This window comes from Syngnathus floridae, chromosome 4 (assembly GCF_059516105.1).
Source record: "Syngnathus floridae isolate MCC-2025c chromosome 4, RoL_Sflo_1.0, whole genome shotgun sequence".
Classification (NCBI taxonomy): domain Eukaryota; kingdom Metazoa; phylum Chordata; class Actinopteri; order Syngnathiformes; family Syngnathidae; genus Syngnathus; species Syngnathus floridae.
In genome coordinates this window covers 18,535,159-18,551,937 of record NC_142416.1, presented here as the reverse complement: position 1 = coordinate 18,551,937, position 16,779 = coordinate 18,535,159, and the positions used below count along the sequence as shown (strand labels likewise).

The window sequence follows — 16,779 nt, the reverse complement described above, 5'->3', positions numbered from 1 at the left end:
CATGTATTTAGGAGCTTTTCCCCGCAGATGTGATGAGTGGAAAATGGTGCGTGTAATGTCTTGTTTATGCTTTTTTTTTTTTATCTACATTTGCATATGTCAGCGAGGGCTTCCCAGCAGTTCAAACCGGGACAACCTGGGATGGCTGCCTTTCACTTTCACGACGCTCCATCCCTCGACCCTTCATCCTTGTCATCCTACTGTCATGCTTGTTTTCACGGGCCAACATGCCGCCTCCTCCTCGCCCCCTCCCTCCCCCATTCGGCTAAGCCTGTCGCCGCTCCCTCCACCGTTGGCCGCACACAGATGGAAATGTCATCAGCGCTCCCCCTCCACTCCATCTCCCACACTCTCTATTATGTCTTCCTTTTCCTAATCCCTCACCCGATGAAAAATCAGTTGCGCTGGAGGAAGGGAGGCGAATCCGAGGAGAGGAGCCGGCGCTCGGGCTCGGGTCCCAGCCTTTTCCTGAGCGACATTCCCAGTAATGTTCTGTCCTTGTAGAACATTGGGCTGCCTCCGCTTTTTATGAGATGCGGTTTTCCTGACTCCACACAGCTTCCAAGAGACCCAGATGGAACCGCTAACAACTCCCAGCACTACACACACACACACGCACACATCCAGTCCTAACCCTAATTGCGCACACACCCAGCGGAATGCTAACTATCAGGCGCGCACGGCCGCAGAATCACTCTGAGCCGCCAAGACTCACTGCCGCATGCCTCCACACGAGGGTGTCTACTAACCATTAACTTACACAATTTAAAAAAAAAAGTTGTACATGCCTAGCAACATGAATGCGGTTGATGTAATTACACGCATTGGTGGTGTCACGGAAAACCAGACGCTGTTCTTCGAGAAAAAAGGAACTGAGCCCTGCCGCCAAGGGTGAAAAATCGTTTTACGAAAAATCGAAAGAAATCTGAATTAGGCTAATCAAATCTTTGGAGAGACGTCTTGGGAGGAGGAAGTGACATCACACGTGGCTGCCGCTCATCTAAAACTTCCATTTTAGGTCGCCCCCGTGTTCACGACATCATCCCCGCCCCTCCCCTTCCCCTTGTAACCTGTTTTTTGTTATCACTGCTTAATGCCTCACCCCGGCCGGCCGGGAGATGGATGGGAGCGAGCGAGAGTCCTCTTAAGGTGGAAACTCTTTTGTTCATATGGTTATGATTTGGGCGGGAAGGTCAGGCTCCAGTTTTTGCTGGAAGGCTTGCACGCTTTGTTAGCCACGTGACGGCCTGCCAGTACTTCATCAAGGTGATTCTTCCCACACACACACACACACTTTGTGTGTTCAGTGCGCTGATTTACAAAACCAAAAAAAAAAAGAATTCGAGATAAGCCGCAAGTCGTTACCAAAAAAACAAACAGCCAGTGTGCCGACACGGTAATATCAGAAGGACGGAATCTTACTGGTCACTTTTCTCACAGCTCGCAAATCCGCGACTAGAGCTCCTTACATAAAAAAAAAAGCTGCCGCACGCCAAATCCTCAGCGCCACGCTATCCCAAATCTGAGCCCCAAATGAATTCAAGCTGGAGCACGGAGGTTACGAGCAGGTTACATGGTATGCAGGAATTTGCGGAATAATTCCCCTGATATTGGATTCGGGGCAATCGGACCGTAAAGTCAGCGAGGCCTGGCGAGGTGAACACGCGGAATGGGCTGCCTCTGCCAACGCCTGAACCAATTCTAATTTGGATCAAAACCAAACTGAAGGTGAATCTATATTCTCCGAGCAAATAAATGAGATTACAGGACAATTCGTTTGTGGTCTCGGAGCAGGTCAGAGAAATCCTGAGATTTGCGGGTCCCGGAAGCCAAAAAGCGTGCAGGAATGCGCCGGCTGCAAATACAAAAGCGGCTATCATCTTAAAGGATTGGTCGTTGATGTTATTCACGTTCACGTTAAGCGTCAAACGAATTTCCAGTTCGGGACCATCCATCACATCTGGCAAACGGAAGAGGAAATGGAGGCGCGAGATTCAAAGTTGGCTGAGGGACAAGATGGATACAGCTTGTCCAATTTTCCCGTCACTCGCATTTCTCGAAGCTGATTGGCTCGTGTGATTTTTTTAAGCCAAAACCAAAAATTCCCTGAGTTCAACTCACGACACAAATTACGTTGGGTGCGTCCGGAGACACTTAGGAAGACACTCGGAGACACTTAAGTAATTAAAAAATCCATTAAACGGGCGCATTAGACGCTTTTTGCATATTTCACACGTGTGTCCGACATGAGGCGGGTGCTCGGATTTCAAGCTTGTGAATATTTGATGGCTAAATGTATAGCGCAAAGTGTGGATGAATTAATCGGTTTAACATACAGTCTTTGAAAAATTGATGACATCACCTGTCATGGAAACCAGAATTGATCATCCGCCATTTTTATGAGCTTTATCGTTATTGGGCGAGGCTAAAGATTTTTAAACCGAATTCACTTGTATCCAAATTCGGGGACTCCTTCCGTCCCGTCTCTCAAAGACGCCCTGATTGAAAATCCGCTCACCTATCAGAAACTTGTATTTACCTCACAAAAGCTCGGATATAATTACCGCCTCAAAGAGAATTCCTTAAGCTGTAATATCCTGTGCCGCAAACTGGAAATGGCTCCTGAAATCCGGCGGTGGCTTTTTTTTTTTCCCTCCCCGGGATCCGAGGAAATTGAATTTTACTTCAAGGTCAACGACACTAATGACGACACGCGGGGGCACGGGTCCGCCTGCACGGCGGGGTATCGATCCGCACGAGAGGTTCTGGCCCTACATTGATTGTCGCACGGAATTGTTGGGGAGTGTGGCAGAAATCACCGCCGTGGTTTTTCCTGACGTGATTCGGGACCCACGGGAATTGGGTTAGCACTAAATTATATAAAACAGCGCGGAAGTGGAGTAGCGGTCTGGTGCGAGAACTGAACCTTCATAATGAATAAAAAAATGAAATAAATAATAATAATAATAAAAAACATTTTAGCTTGGGTTCTCAAAAGAATTTGGGCAACTTAGATAACACAAAATTTGGAGAATAATGCCCAGGTGGGCAAGGAAAAATTATTTTTGTATATTTGAGACTAAAAATACTAAAAATTACAAGAACAAACATAAAAAAATAATAATTTTACCGGAATAAGTTAGAACTTTATAAGCCAAAACGTGTATTTCAGGAAGAAACTAAACAGCACTTTAAAGGTAAATATTGTAGAGAAATAACATTTTCAAAAAAATTGTAAAGAAGTTAAATACAACTGAATTTTACTAGGCCTGTGAATCACTTGTGTACCATTAGGGGGCACCCATCTTGCATTGTCAGTCCTGCTACCACACATTGACTGATTCAATCTATTAACCAATTTCTATTTATTTATTTTAAAGTTTAGTGACGCCAGTCACAACCACAGCCCCAGTACATGGACGTGACATTTTGCAGACTCGGCCCGCCCCACGGCCACAAAGTGAATCGCCGATTCATGACACTCGCACAGGCTGGTTACGTTTTGGCGGGCAGGCATCCCACGGCGCGAGCCAATGCGTGTCACAAGTGGAAACATTTAGACGCTCGAGTGTGTCCCGAGGTGAGATGCCGGAGAAGCTCTCGCTCATAAAAGGCAGCGGGGAAGGCAGCTTGCAAAGGAAGTGAGCCAGGCGGACGAGCGTGACACACACATAGAAGGACCTCACACGTTTATTTCGCCGTGGAACACATTTGGCGTCCTCAACTTTTTTTTTTTTTTTTCTCGAGGAAGAGGTCAGCAAGCCACTCGGGTTAAAAAGGTGAAAATGACCCCGGTGGGAACTCCTGCTGGTCCTCGCCGTTAAATCCCAACATAATCTAGACGACAGACGGGTTTGGTTGTTGATTAATATCAGCAGTCCTCACAAGGTTAAAGACATTTCTTTCATTTGATCCGTTTGGTTTTGGAGCCTCGGCCATGCCAATAAACAATCAGCGCATTAAGTGGCGTGCAAATGGAATCAATTCATCCGGCTTTGTGCAGATGAGTGCAGAAAAGCAGGCGTGAAGCGGCCGCTCTCGCTGTTTGGAGTGGCTAATTAGGAGCCCATTACGGGCATCGCAGCGTGGCGCTACCCCGATTGTTTATTAGCGGGATTTTGCCGAGGTGAAGGAGGAGGGGGGGTGGAGAAAAGGGGGCTAATAGTCGTAATAAATGAATAAATGGGTACCCAGTACACACACGTACCTAGCGCAGCGTGAGCGCATGCCAGCGAGGCTCTCGTTAAAAAAAAAAAAAAAAGTGAGGGGGGCTGGGGGGGGAAATGTGCCGACCAGCTCGGTGCGTGCGCTTCTTGGCTCGGTCCTCGTAACGACTGTCTTGTTAAATGGCTAAGTGGCTGGGAGCGGGGACCACCGGGCAAGGCGAGCTGTCGCTGGCAGGCCGCCGCCGCCGCGCACACACATACACACACGCAGGATGTGATGGCGGGTCACCCAGCATGATGAGTTAACGCATCGAGTCTTGAATAAAGCCGATGATGCATGAGTCGGAATTCAAAGCTTCAGACGACATCATTCGGTTTCAGATGATCGATTTTAAATTTCTGGTTTGCAGCCACAAACGAGCGAATTATGATTCAGTTGAAAATCGGCAAAAATGTCGATTAAGTCGCTACAAAAACCGGAGGAATTGTCATTCTGAGGATTTGGACGATTGATCGTTTATCCAATCCTATTTTTCTACTTTTGCAAATACAAACGTGTGGTTTAGTTTGTCTTTTGAATATTTAACAAAAAATAATTCAAAAGCGTGTTAGCATTTGAAGGTATTGCGAGGCCTCGGTGACGCTCGGAATACTTCTCAAGACCAAGCGTGGATACATCTCTGGGATCTAAGGCACGGAGCCAACCGGCGATTCGGCCTCCTCGTCACATCCTGCACGCACCCGTTCATCGCGATGATCTTCCTTGCACATAAACAAAGATAAAAGCGGCGCGTAGAGGCAGCCGGCAATTACGCCGACAGAGGCGGCAGTCGCGTGGCAACGCGTGTGTGTGTTGCGTTTATGTAATGCCAGTCGCGGGGCAGAGTTTCCGCTATCAGCAACTCAGCAGAGGTTTTGCGGGTCGCCGCCACTGTCACGGAGGTGTTAAAATCCTTGCCGACTTCCTGACACCAGCCCCCTCCTCCCCCCCATCTGACAATGTAATCACAGCTAAAGAACGTGCTAACGCCCCTGACAAGCTGACAAAGACTTTGGCAGAGGCGCTGTGGTAGCAATCGCGTCGTCTCTCGCATTTTTAAGTAGGCAACGGTGGATTTCTGTGTGTGTGTGTGTGGGGGGGGGATTCACCCTGCGAAGGCGACACGACGCTCAGCGAATCTAATATAACCCCTCCGATTGAGTATCGTCAGTACGGCACTATTTCAGTTTGGCCGAATCTCAGGTGTGCGCAAATCTCGACTTTTATCTCTCAAGAGATTGACTTGTTGCCGCGGTAATATTTTTAAAGTGGAAAGCTGACTGCCCCAAAGCGAATCGAGTCGAGCGTGATTGAATAGTTACGATCAATTCAAAGCCGTAAAGCAGATTTAAAAACAGGCCAGAATTGAGTCATACGGTGTGACTCACATTTTTCGCTTTTTAAATCCGTTTTATTTTTTTTTTTTTACAACCGGGCTGAAAATAGCTATTGCCAGGCAGCGTTCTGCGTTTATTCTTTGGCTTTGAGCTGAGGTGAATTCCTCGCCGCTACGACCACGTCGGCTCGAACGCGCGATGGAGTCACCGAGTGCTTTTGTGTTGATATCAGAAGCGAAGGCGCAGCCACCTTTCTTCTCCCTTTATGGGCATGTTTGGCTAATCTCGCTACCGTGCGCTGACCGGCCTAAGTCGAAACAGGTGTTGAGCTTCGCAATGGTGTGCGAGCGCCTCGGGATCAAACGCCCCGATGCTGTTTTCTTTGTGGATTCTTCCGCGCCGTCGTATGAGTTAAGAGTCATCGGGCCTGTTTTGATACGGAGGTCATTTTATATTCAAAGGCGCTATTTGGCAAACAAAAAAAAAAAAGCATAAATTAGCAGGCGGGGGATGTACAACATGTCACTGTGGAGATCCGGAATGAAAATGTTTTTAAAGTTAAATACAACTGAACTGTATTTGGGAATTGATTTTTTCTCCCGATTACTTTTCAGTTTTTTTACCGATCTTTACCGATTTACAAAACATGTCCAACAGTCTGTCCTTTGCCAACTGCAACACCTTCGTGTTCTCAATTCTCGATGATTTTTTCTCCCGATTATTTTACCGATTTTTGCCGATTTACAAAACATGGCCAACTGCATCACCTCCGTCTCCTCAAGTCTCTGTTCACTCTCACTCAAGCTCCGGTCACGCCTGTGATTTACCGTCACATGTATGCATCCATGTGGCGGCGGCCACATCAAACAAGGCTTCGCCTATAGCCGTTCCAATGGGGGGGGGGATAAATACAAGTAAAGTCAGATGCATCTGGCCCGATGGGCAGACGTCAGGTTTCCAAGTACGTGTCTGGGGAGGAGATCTGGTCGGCTTGGAAGCAGTAGAAACGGACGTCACGTTGGAAATTTATACAGCGCGGTTCAGGGAGCAGCGGCTGTAAATTGACAAGCGATGCTCGTGAGCAGCATTAGCCGTCTGTTTCCCTTTGTCTAATCTTCTATCTTCGCTCGCTCATCTCTTCTTCTTCTTCTTCTCGTTGTTATGTCTTACATCTGCGCTCGCCCGCAGCGCTTTTGTTAACGGGTGAGAGATACAAAAACAAGGAGGGGGAGGGAGGGAGGGAGGGGGCAGCTCGGTACAGGAATGACGGGAGGAAATGATTTGCCTCTTTTGGCTCCTTGATGTGAACTAGAGGCAGAAGAAGTGAAAAGTGTTCATCTTGCTATGAAAGCTTTGTTGTGGCAAAAAGTGGCTCAATCGTTAAAGAAAAATTGTGGCAAATATACATCGAGGGGGGAAAAGCTCAAATTTCACAGCGATAAGTTCGCCAGTCAATATCAAGAGTGTTTAAAATAAATGTCATTTATCTGACAGCTGGTAAAAGTAAAAAGTATATTACATATATTGAAGGAATTGTAACTATAAAAAAAATAGGAAAAAAGCCTAACCCTAAAAAGTTGTCAAATATCAGTTAAAATAAGTCAAATGAACAGGTGAGAATAAGTCTATGCCTAATTTTAATTAGGTGGAATAATTTTTTTTATTTAAATAATGTTAATAAACCCTATTGGTAAAAAGAAAAACAATATTACACATTACAAAATAATTCTGAAAAACTATTGAATAAAACTTTGAATAAATTGAATAAATATGTTGTGTAAAGGAAAATGTGAAATTTAAAAGAAATGGAATAAGTATAAGGGCAAACTCATTGGTGAAGAAAAAAGTCTTGGAAATATATTTTTTTCACTACAATAAATAAAAATGTAAATCTGTTGATTTTTAAAAAGCACAAAAAATGTATGTTATCCATCCATAAAATGTATAATAGCTGAATTTCCTACAACCATCGGTCAAAACATGTCAGCATGGAGGAGCCACGCCTGGCTCTGATCGAATCATTCGACTGTATAAATGTCTCTAATGGCGACGCGGCTCTCAATAATGCACGAGCGTCACATCGCGTTTGCAGCGACACGAGCCGCAAGAGCCGCTCGTGTCCATTATACGGCCGGAGAGACGGGCGCAAATGTGGCAGCGGCCCCACGGGATCTTGCGGAAAAGCTGCCGTCACCACCGGCCACTTGCAATAATTCATGAGGTTCTGTTTTGGTGTTCATCCGGATCAAGTTGAAGCACTGAGATTTTCAGTCACCGCCATTTTTTACCATTGGGAACATTTTATTGACATGCTGAGTCATTTGTGTATGTCCACGCTAATAGTTGCATAATCTAAAAGTGGTTTGATAAAATAGATTTCAGTAATATATAAAAAAAAAAAAAAAATAGCGTCGAATGAAGACTTTCGGATCTTCTCAGGCGCCGCCCCGACCAACCGCTCGCCCCTCCCCTCCTCTCATTAACCTCACCTCTGATTGCCCCCAGGACTCCCGCGCGCTAATTAGAGATAGGGGGGGGGAAGATGTCTACAACGCAAACACACACACATGCACGCACTCGACTTGCTTGACAGAAAGTCTGCCGTGCGGCCCCGAGGCGAGACAACGAAAAGCCCCGTCTGCTCTTGCGTCTCATCCGGATCCAGCGAGGTGACGGGCGCGCTTGATTCTTTTGACAAATGTCAGCTCCTCACCACGTTAAAAAAAAAAAAAAAAATTCTTTAAAAAGTCTCACAATTAAGTTCGCTTTGACGTGTCAAAATATATTATTTCATATTGTATTTTAATCATCAAGAGTTAAACCCTCCACTGTGTTAAGAGTGATTTTTGTTCCCCCTCCCGACATAAGAACCTTCTCAGTTGCGAGGCACAAGTACTAACCACTATTCCACCGCGTTACCAAGCCCTGAAGCTCCTAACAGAACACCTCCCCGCCTAACCGGGCATTATTTCTAAACAAACATTTTTTTTCCCTCGATCTATTTTCCACATTGTCAACAACAAGACCTTAGCGACCCCGACATGTTGTGCCACTTGTACAGCAAATCGCCATTTGTACCTGGACGGGAGAGCTTGCGAATGATGAGGGAGACAAGGGTGGGGGGGCTTAGATAGGTGCAGGCGGGGGGGCGAGGATGTGGTTGAGCATAAGAGGGAGTATTTAAGAGCACTTGAGTGCCAGCGTGGATGTAGTCCCTCGTCCCGGCGGATGCCGGCGGGCCCCTCGGCGCCGTGGCATGATTTTTCACTTTAGCTAGCGCCACTCGCTCCTCTCCGCGTCCCCTCTCTGCATGCTTCAACGATTCCGCTACTCCCCTTTTTTTTATTCAGTGTAAGAGTGTATGAAGGGGGCCACACACACACACACACGATTTGACCCATTTGCCCCCCTGCTACGGCTAGTAAATAATTCCATTGTGTGGGCCATTAGCGAGTATCGCTGGGTTAAGAGGAGCCGGCTGTAGAAGCAGTCGGATGGGCGATTAGACAATAAGGAGATGAAATGGCCGCTATTGTTTGCTTCAAGTCAACATGTCAAGTCAATTTTATTTATATAGCCCTTAATCACAAACATGATCCCGCGTGGCTAATATAGCGTCTATATTTCACGTTCTTTCATTAGGCGCACACAAAACCAGATGGTGACGATGGCCAGATCTGTTTGCAATCTCCTCGGAATATTTACCTTGGATTATAAAAAAATATAGAGAGGTCCGCGAATCACTGAACGGATTATATTCCACGTTAGAGGCTTCTCTGTGCGCCGGTGGAGTTTGTGTCAAACACTGGACTGCAGCCCGGCTAGGCTCGAATCGTGCCGGCGCATGAGAATGTCGGTATATAGTTTAGCAATGAGGCAACTGTACATAGTGTGTGCGTGTGTATGCCGCACGGACATGTGGACACACTAACTGGCCGCTGGGGCCTGTAGTTGAGCCACTGTCAGAGGGATCCTTGTATTTTTCCACAGGCATGTCAGAGGATTACACAGTCCCTCTGCTGTTTCACTCACCTCTCATACACACACAAATGCACACATGCGTACACACACAAGCATCAAAGAAGTGAACACACACACACATGTGCCTGCAGGGATGGCCGGTGGCAAGCGTGGCCTTTGCATGTTCATAAGACGCCACGTTTTCTGTGCTGGCTGCTTGCAGCATGGTACAAGTTTGCGGTGCAAAAAAAAAAAAAAGTAGGAGTAGTAATGGAAGATGTGTTTGTGTTATTGTGATTTTTAATTTGGACGCAAACTGGGAGCGTGAATGAATTAATGTGCATGGAATTCAAAATAATTTCGGCATTAATGGCAATAAAAATCGAATGGCTCTTCTGATAATGTAACATTTTACAGATTTATAATATTTTGTAATATTTCATTTTTTACCAGAGACGTGTAAAAAGTTTAAAACTGTCAACACTGAAAACAAACATTTTCAAATCTAATTTTAAATATAATATTCAACTTTAAAGATTTGACAACTTTCATACCAGCACAAATTTGACCACTTACCGTTTGTTGTTTTCCTTCCCTGAATACTTCCCTCCGCCTTCCCGCTCCTGTTGGCAAAACAACAAAAATCAATTAGCAAACACCAAACCAGGTACGAGCCATTCAAGATCTCTCACCTGCCCCCCTTGATCGATACACAAAAGGTAGTGCCGCTCACGCCTCATTTTATTCCCCCCTAATCGTTCTCTTAATGTTATCTCTCCCGATCGCTTCTTTTTTTTTTTCCCTGGGCCAAATTTCCCAGAGCTGCTTAGAAATTCCCAGAAGCCCCCCCCTCCCCCCCACACCCTTTCCCTCCCTCCCCCGGTCGTACCTCTAAGCCACAGGCAGACACCCTGTTAGAGGCGATTACTATCACACGGACCCGTCCAATCCGCCCGGCCTTTCCGTTCTAACAAGATGCAGACATTAGCGAATCCATACTTATTGCGTTTCGGATGATATAGCGAGACGTATTAGCGTGACATATTAAGCCGGCAACAAGTTCACAAGGTGAGACGCTACCCTGACATGGCATTGACTCGAAGGCCTCGCGGGACCTGGCGCTAGGCTAGCGGTGCTAGCCGCCGTCGAATACGCCCGTATTGGATTTCCGTGATGGCTGTTTAGCTTGTAGCGCTACAAAAGGGCAGACAGGGCTACTTGGTCGGCTGACAGGAACCCTGAAGACCGCAAGGGTACTGAGGATCAATAGCAATACGCTGCACAGCACCAAGGCTAGACGCAAACACGGGAAGATAGCGTTACACACACACACGGAAGCCAAAAGATGCCTAGAGAGTCGTCATCGGGTTCAAATGTGTCCGTTATGACTCAATGAGGTGGTTTGCGTTGCTAGCTTAACAAACCTATTTTGCTATGTTATGTTATTCTTTCCCTTTTTAAAATGGTTGACTATGATTGTGACCTTTGCACTCAAATATTCTGTGAATAAAAAAAATCTAATCAAACCAAAACAAAAATGAGTTTAAATAAAACAAAGCAGCGCTAAAAACTAATTATGACTCATGTCATTTATGAGTCAAAGCGAGATAAAAACGAACGATACCGAAAAATCCCAAACTATTGGAACCCGGGTGGCCGAAAAGTGCTGCCAATACTAACTGACAGGTAAACTGGCCAAACAGCATGACTGCACAAACTGTGACTAGAAAAATAACTTTTTAAATAGAAACAGCAGAAAACTACGCCACGGGACAGGGGATGAACGCATGCCGACTGAGTGCTTCCATTTCATTTTGAAGGAATTATAAGCCTTTCGAGATAAACTTCACACTGGCCCCTTTGTTGGAACCCGTCAAAATTCTATTTTTTGCGTGCTGATGTTGGAGCTGAGCCGTCAGTTTCTGGTGGCTTTGAAGACCGGCCCACTTTGATTAACCGGCCTGCCACTTGGTGCCACCGCCGTAACCGACCGGCCTAAAAACACGGCAGACGGTTTCAAAAAGCATATAAATCCAAATCCCTCTTCAAATGAATGATGATAGATGAATATTTGTGGGCCGCGGAGGGAGAGTGAAAGAAGGTGGGGGGTGATAGGGGGGGGGGGATGCTGAGTTTAGTGGACCGTGAGGAACAATGAACATCTCAAAAGGAGAAGTGGAGTGAAATAGATTGAGTGTGCTGAGGGCCAGATGTGCAACGGATGGATCAAACATCTGCCGGCTCGGCGCTCTCGACTGACCCCCGTCGTTCGAACCACGTTACGTATACCGGGGGTTCTCAAACTTTTTCAGTCTAGTGTAGAATTTGAACTGTTCAAAGTGCATAAATGTGACCAAGGGTTCAGTCCAAAACATTCAGTTGTATTTCACTTTGAAGTTGCATTTCATGAATTACGGTATGACATCATTCATTGAGCCGATACCGTCCGCATTCCTCCGCTTTGATAATTGTACTATCGGAATCAGAATCAATTCCTCTGCGGGGATAACTTTACACACGCGAGTCCAATCCACGTGTTTTTGCCGTGACGCCGTCTCCGTTCTGTACATTTTGATGGTCCACAGCTTTTCTCGCCGTGTAAGTTACCGTACAGGACGTAGCGCCAGATGGTACGGCTGTTTATTTTTGCAGCTAGTAATCACCGTATTGGGAACACGCGACGAGAGAGAGACCCGAGCGCCGCTTCCTGCCGCGGTCGTACAATGGCATGAAACACGCCGACAGTACCGGCCGGCTCCGGCCACGGGGGTTGATGTATTCCAGCACGCCGTGTACGTTACGCCGCCTCCGCCCTCCCAAGATGGATGAGCCGAGCTGCGTGCCAGGCAGGATTTTTAAAAACAGAGTTGGTCATTAGAGAAACTGACATCTCCATCTGATAAGAATCACGTTACAGTAATTTTGGTTTTTCAAAGACACCCAGAGAAAGAAAGTCTATTTCGACTATTGACCCCAACGCTTGGAGTAGTCCTGCTATTTACCAATTCCGTTGGATTGCTTTCCCATCTGTAAACCAAACAAGATCTCCTATTAACAATTTACACCAACGTTCGACAAGGCCGACGTCTTGTTAATGTGACAGACACGGGCTCCTTTGGGGCACCGCGACCCCCTTGTGGCCTTTTTGCATGCGAGCCGGCCGGGGTGTGAAATACGGGAGGGGCGGGGGTGAGTAGCACAGAGAAAGGGAGCGAGAGGCTCCAGTTAATGGTCTTGCATCTTCCTGGCAGCATGTCAATAACGGCTCTGATCACATTAAGTAAAGAGTCCATTAGCTTATTCTCTTTGCCTCGTCAATGCTTTCCACAGAAGAACTCTGAATGTATCAGGGTTTTACTTCGGAGGGCCCCCGGTTCGAAGTCCTTTAGATGTAAAAGTAGCTTGTTTGGGACAAATAAGAAAGCCATGCACTGCGAGTCAGACTGATGAGGAAACAACATTGACGTAAGCTGCTAAAATGACATGAAAGCCATAACGGCATAAGTAGGCTTCGTGTAGCGATTAACATTTAGACAAAGTCATTTGTATGAGGACTAACATCAGAGCCAAATATCTCGTGCAGAAGTCACGGAAACCGATGAATAAAAAAAAAAAAATGAAATCAGAACAAAGGAGATGTGATCCCAGAGTAGTGGGGGGAGAAAAGCAGGTTGTCAGCCACCATTTCTTAGCCGCCTCGTTGCTCCCCCCCCAGGCTCGGCGGCCCCCACATCTGTCTCGCAGACCGCCGCGACAGACCTGGCCGGAATCCGGCACATCACACGGATCATCCTCAATTATATGGCAACCATCAGGCTGCTCCCATCATTCCACCTCTCTTCTTATTCTCTGAGGCGTTCCCCCTGGCTCGACGCGAGGTCCACTGAGTTTTGTCTAGGGTGAGCAGCTGGGCGAGGCGGACTAACACGGCTTTGTGAAAAGAGCCAATCAATAGTTGAGAGCAGACACCGCTCCCATTGGAAGTTGCCGGCAGAGCTTCGGCAGAGGTTCTGAACTCTGAGGGATTGCTCTGTTCTTACTGCACACCGGAGCCTTAAATGGCTTCCATGTGCTGTCCATCTGCATCCACGCTGGGCTGTGTCCAAACGACTGTCCTTTCCACTTTTTAAAGATGGCTCGAGAACAAAAAAAAAATAAAAAAATGAAGCGGGGGGTCAGAGGGGTTAGATGAATCAGGGGTTAGGAAATCTTTGTATTTTTTCTTCTCCGCCCCACAAAATGACAGATTTACTCTCCGTTGCAGATAATGAAAAAAGACAACTCAGTGGGAGCGGAGACGGGGGGAAAAAAAGTTTACCTGAGGCCACCTGGATAATGGGAAAGGATAGAGCGTGACTTATCCTTCAGTGGTGAAATCTACCCCTCCTTCTCTTCACAGTCTGCAACTGGACAATAAATCTTCCTTGAGTCGATTGGTGTGCCTTTAGCACCTTAACAACTAACACACAGCCATGAATTTTTAACCACAGCCATGAGTTAAATCAGGTTGAACGGAGAGGCCCGACGCTCGGTGTCAGCGAGCATTGAAATCGCCCCGTGGCTTCTTTTCATCCAGTCCAGTAGCCTCGGACTCAGCGCCATGAAAACTACCGTCTTTTTGACCATTTCATCATTTTTACACCAAGCGGAACGATCCGGCTCGGTACCATCTCAGAAAAATGGAGAATCATTTCTTGATCATGTTTGGTATCACAGGCATTGATCCTTCCGCAAAACCGGCGAAAGAATCTTCGATCGGCGACAAAACTTTTCTCTTTGTGTAATGAAAGACATCTGGAAAGCGCCGATGACTAAACCAATTTTTTGGCAGCAGTCGAACAAAAAGGACAAAGAGCACAATGTAGTTGCAGAGCAGCTTCCCTTCAAGGTAGACGCGGAGGTCAAAAGCTTCTGAAGCTTCAACGAGCTATTTAGCATGATCACACGGTGCAAATTTTAACCTCTCTGATTCTTACAAATGTCCTCCACCCACGTCTGGACACAGCTAGTGATTTCCCAGCGGTCCATCACAGAGGAAGAAGCAGAGCTTCTTGCTCGCCGCTCACCTCTGACCCGCAACGAGGGAACCAATGGGGGAACGCTTGGCGTCTTGGGAGCTCTTGGCCTCTGATGTGATGGCTCCAGGCAGTGAGCTTTGTGCGAAACCATCCCCCGTGGCACCTCGCTCGCCACTCGATCCACTCCATTATTCATACGGCCCCGAGACGGGGCGGGGAGAGAGCCGGACGGGAATATGGAAACAGGGAAGAGGCAAGGTTCAAGACCTTCTCAGATCACAAGGAACTTCTGCTTAACCTTCCTTGAAGTGACGAACACAGGGATAGAGCAATGTTTTTTTTTTTTTTTTAAGAAACTGGATCTGAGAGCAGGGCTGGAAATCGATGTGGCTTCCCTCGGGGCTGGATGGAGATCGCATCCAGTGCAAGGTGATTGGTGAATCAATGCGGTTCCCATGCTTCACTTTGCCATTGTGAGAACTCCGCGTCCCTAACGTGATCAGTCCAACCGCCCTCGTGGTGGAACTGTGCTGTCATCCCGAGTCCGCTGGCTCTTTAACATAATGAGATTCTTTGTATTCCTGCATGTACGATCGAGACTACCCAGACGACCGATGGAAACGTGTTCAGAATTCCAAGTATCTTTCTCGGGTTTGGTAGAAAACGTTACAGACCACAAGTCCTGCGTTCCAGAGCCAAGTCAAGAGTTGATCGCCATTGCACAGTTTGGACAAGAAAAACGGATATTCGTTTCATCCAGGTCATTTGATTCTCGAGTAGACGTCATCAGTTCGTACGACAAAACTTGCTTCGCCGTCGTGACCGAGCCTTGTGGTGTAACCTGACGACGCCGACTCAGATGACAACCGAAACGTCCTCTAAAACCAGACCAGTCCAGTTGCGATCGATTCGATCCCCCCAGAGTATGACTTAGACCTCAAATATAAACGCTACCAAAACATGTCAGATGTATTGAAAAATACAAATCGGAACAATCCGCGATCCGATCCGTTACGACGATACCAATTCTTCCGGCAAAAGTCTCGGCGGTTAATGGCCGATCACAGAATCCGATGAGTAATTACTTCTGGCGTATGCGTATAATATTGTTAATCCCTTCACACTTGGCAACCTAACATCGCCGCACACCGAGGATCTTAACACAGCTCGCCGCCCGCCGCCGCTAATTGCACGAGCGGCCTGATTTGTTTTAACTGACAGTTGCGCCTCGGTCCATGACAAGGCCATCATTTGCTCATCGTCGTCGTCAGCGATTTGCAAGGTGAACACGAGCAACCCCCCGCTACTAAACACCATTCAGCCCCAACCTCGTAACGAAGACAGCCATGAATTAAGAATGCTCGGCGGACGTCGAGAAAGATTAATAAATACAGCCGTCGCTAGATTAATTCTAAGCGACATGGAGGCTGGCAGATAAAATAAACTAACAGCGGCGGGCCGTCTAGACGATAAAGCGGGGTGCCCCCCCGTCGTCTTGGCCGTCGTAATTATTTGCTAATAGTCATTAACCTGGCAAACAGCGGTTTAGCCGCATTGTTCAATTGGACTCTGGGACGCGTAATGACAGACTAATATGTCATAGCGCTCGGGGACATGGGGGAGGGTCGGACGATTGATGAGATTTTACTGGTAGAGAGGTGGGGCATGCCTGGAAAGGAGAAGGAAAGGAAGAGGGCCACATTAAGCTAATTGGGAGATGAGTGCCTACTTGTAAAAAGTGCTTCTAATGGCAGTTTTGTTGCAAAGCCAAAGCAAGGAAGTGGACTTGACTGAGTGGCTTCAGGTCTGGATTTTTCCACAGCGGGGTCAGGACATATTTGATTTTGTTTACTAACGGTGTCACAGCAATTAAGATGATCATTAAGGAAAACGTTTTTCGTATATAAAAAATGAAAAGTTTGTAGCTTTGAAGTTTCTTGTTGAGTTTATCTAATAGCAACAAATGACGGTTTAATTTTGAAATATTTTTTTTAAATGCATTTTTTTTAATACTTGCAAATAGATATTTATTCTTTTAAGCAATGACATGCACACAGGTCAGTGTTATTCGGTTCACTCTTCTATTCAAGACATTTTATACTCATTATCTTCACCCTCGACTCCTCTTGTTTGAACTAAAACAAAACTAACTCTTGGATAAAAGAAAAAAAAAAGGGATTGAAAAGATAATGCTGCCTATTTATTTCGTTTCAATTAAATCCAATAGAAGCCCCTTATGCCCAGATGGCCATGCAGTT

The 16,779-nt window shown here is 46.5% G+C and overlaps 2 protein-coding genes across 7 annotated transcripts in view; one reads left to right on the top strand and one right to left on the bottom strand.

Annotated features, from left to right (window-relative positions):
* Positions 1–16,779, bottom strand: part of cntln (centlein, centrosomal protein) — a 224,174-nt gene that overhangs the window by 138,854 nt on the left and 68,541 nt on the right. For all 3 annotated transcript variants that reach the window (XM_088374818.1, XM_088374817.1, XM_088374819.1), the window contains one exon: positions 10,080–10,126. The gene's annotated coding sequence lies outside the window, so the exon portion shown is untranslated. The remainder of the gene's footprint in view (positions 1–10,079; positions 10,127–16,779) is intronic.
* Positions 1–16,779, top strand: part of bnc2 (basonuclin zinc finger protein 2) — a 105,056-nt gene that overhangs the window by 77,030 nt on the left and 11,247 nt on the right. The gene's annotated exons all lie outside the window — the stretch shown is intronic.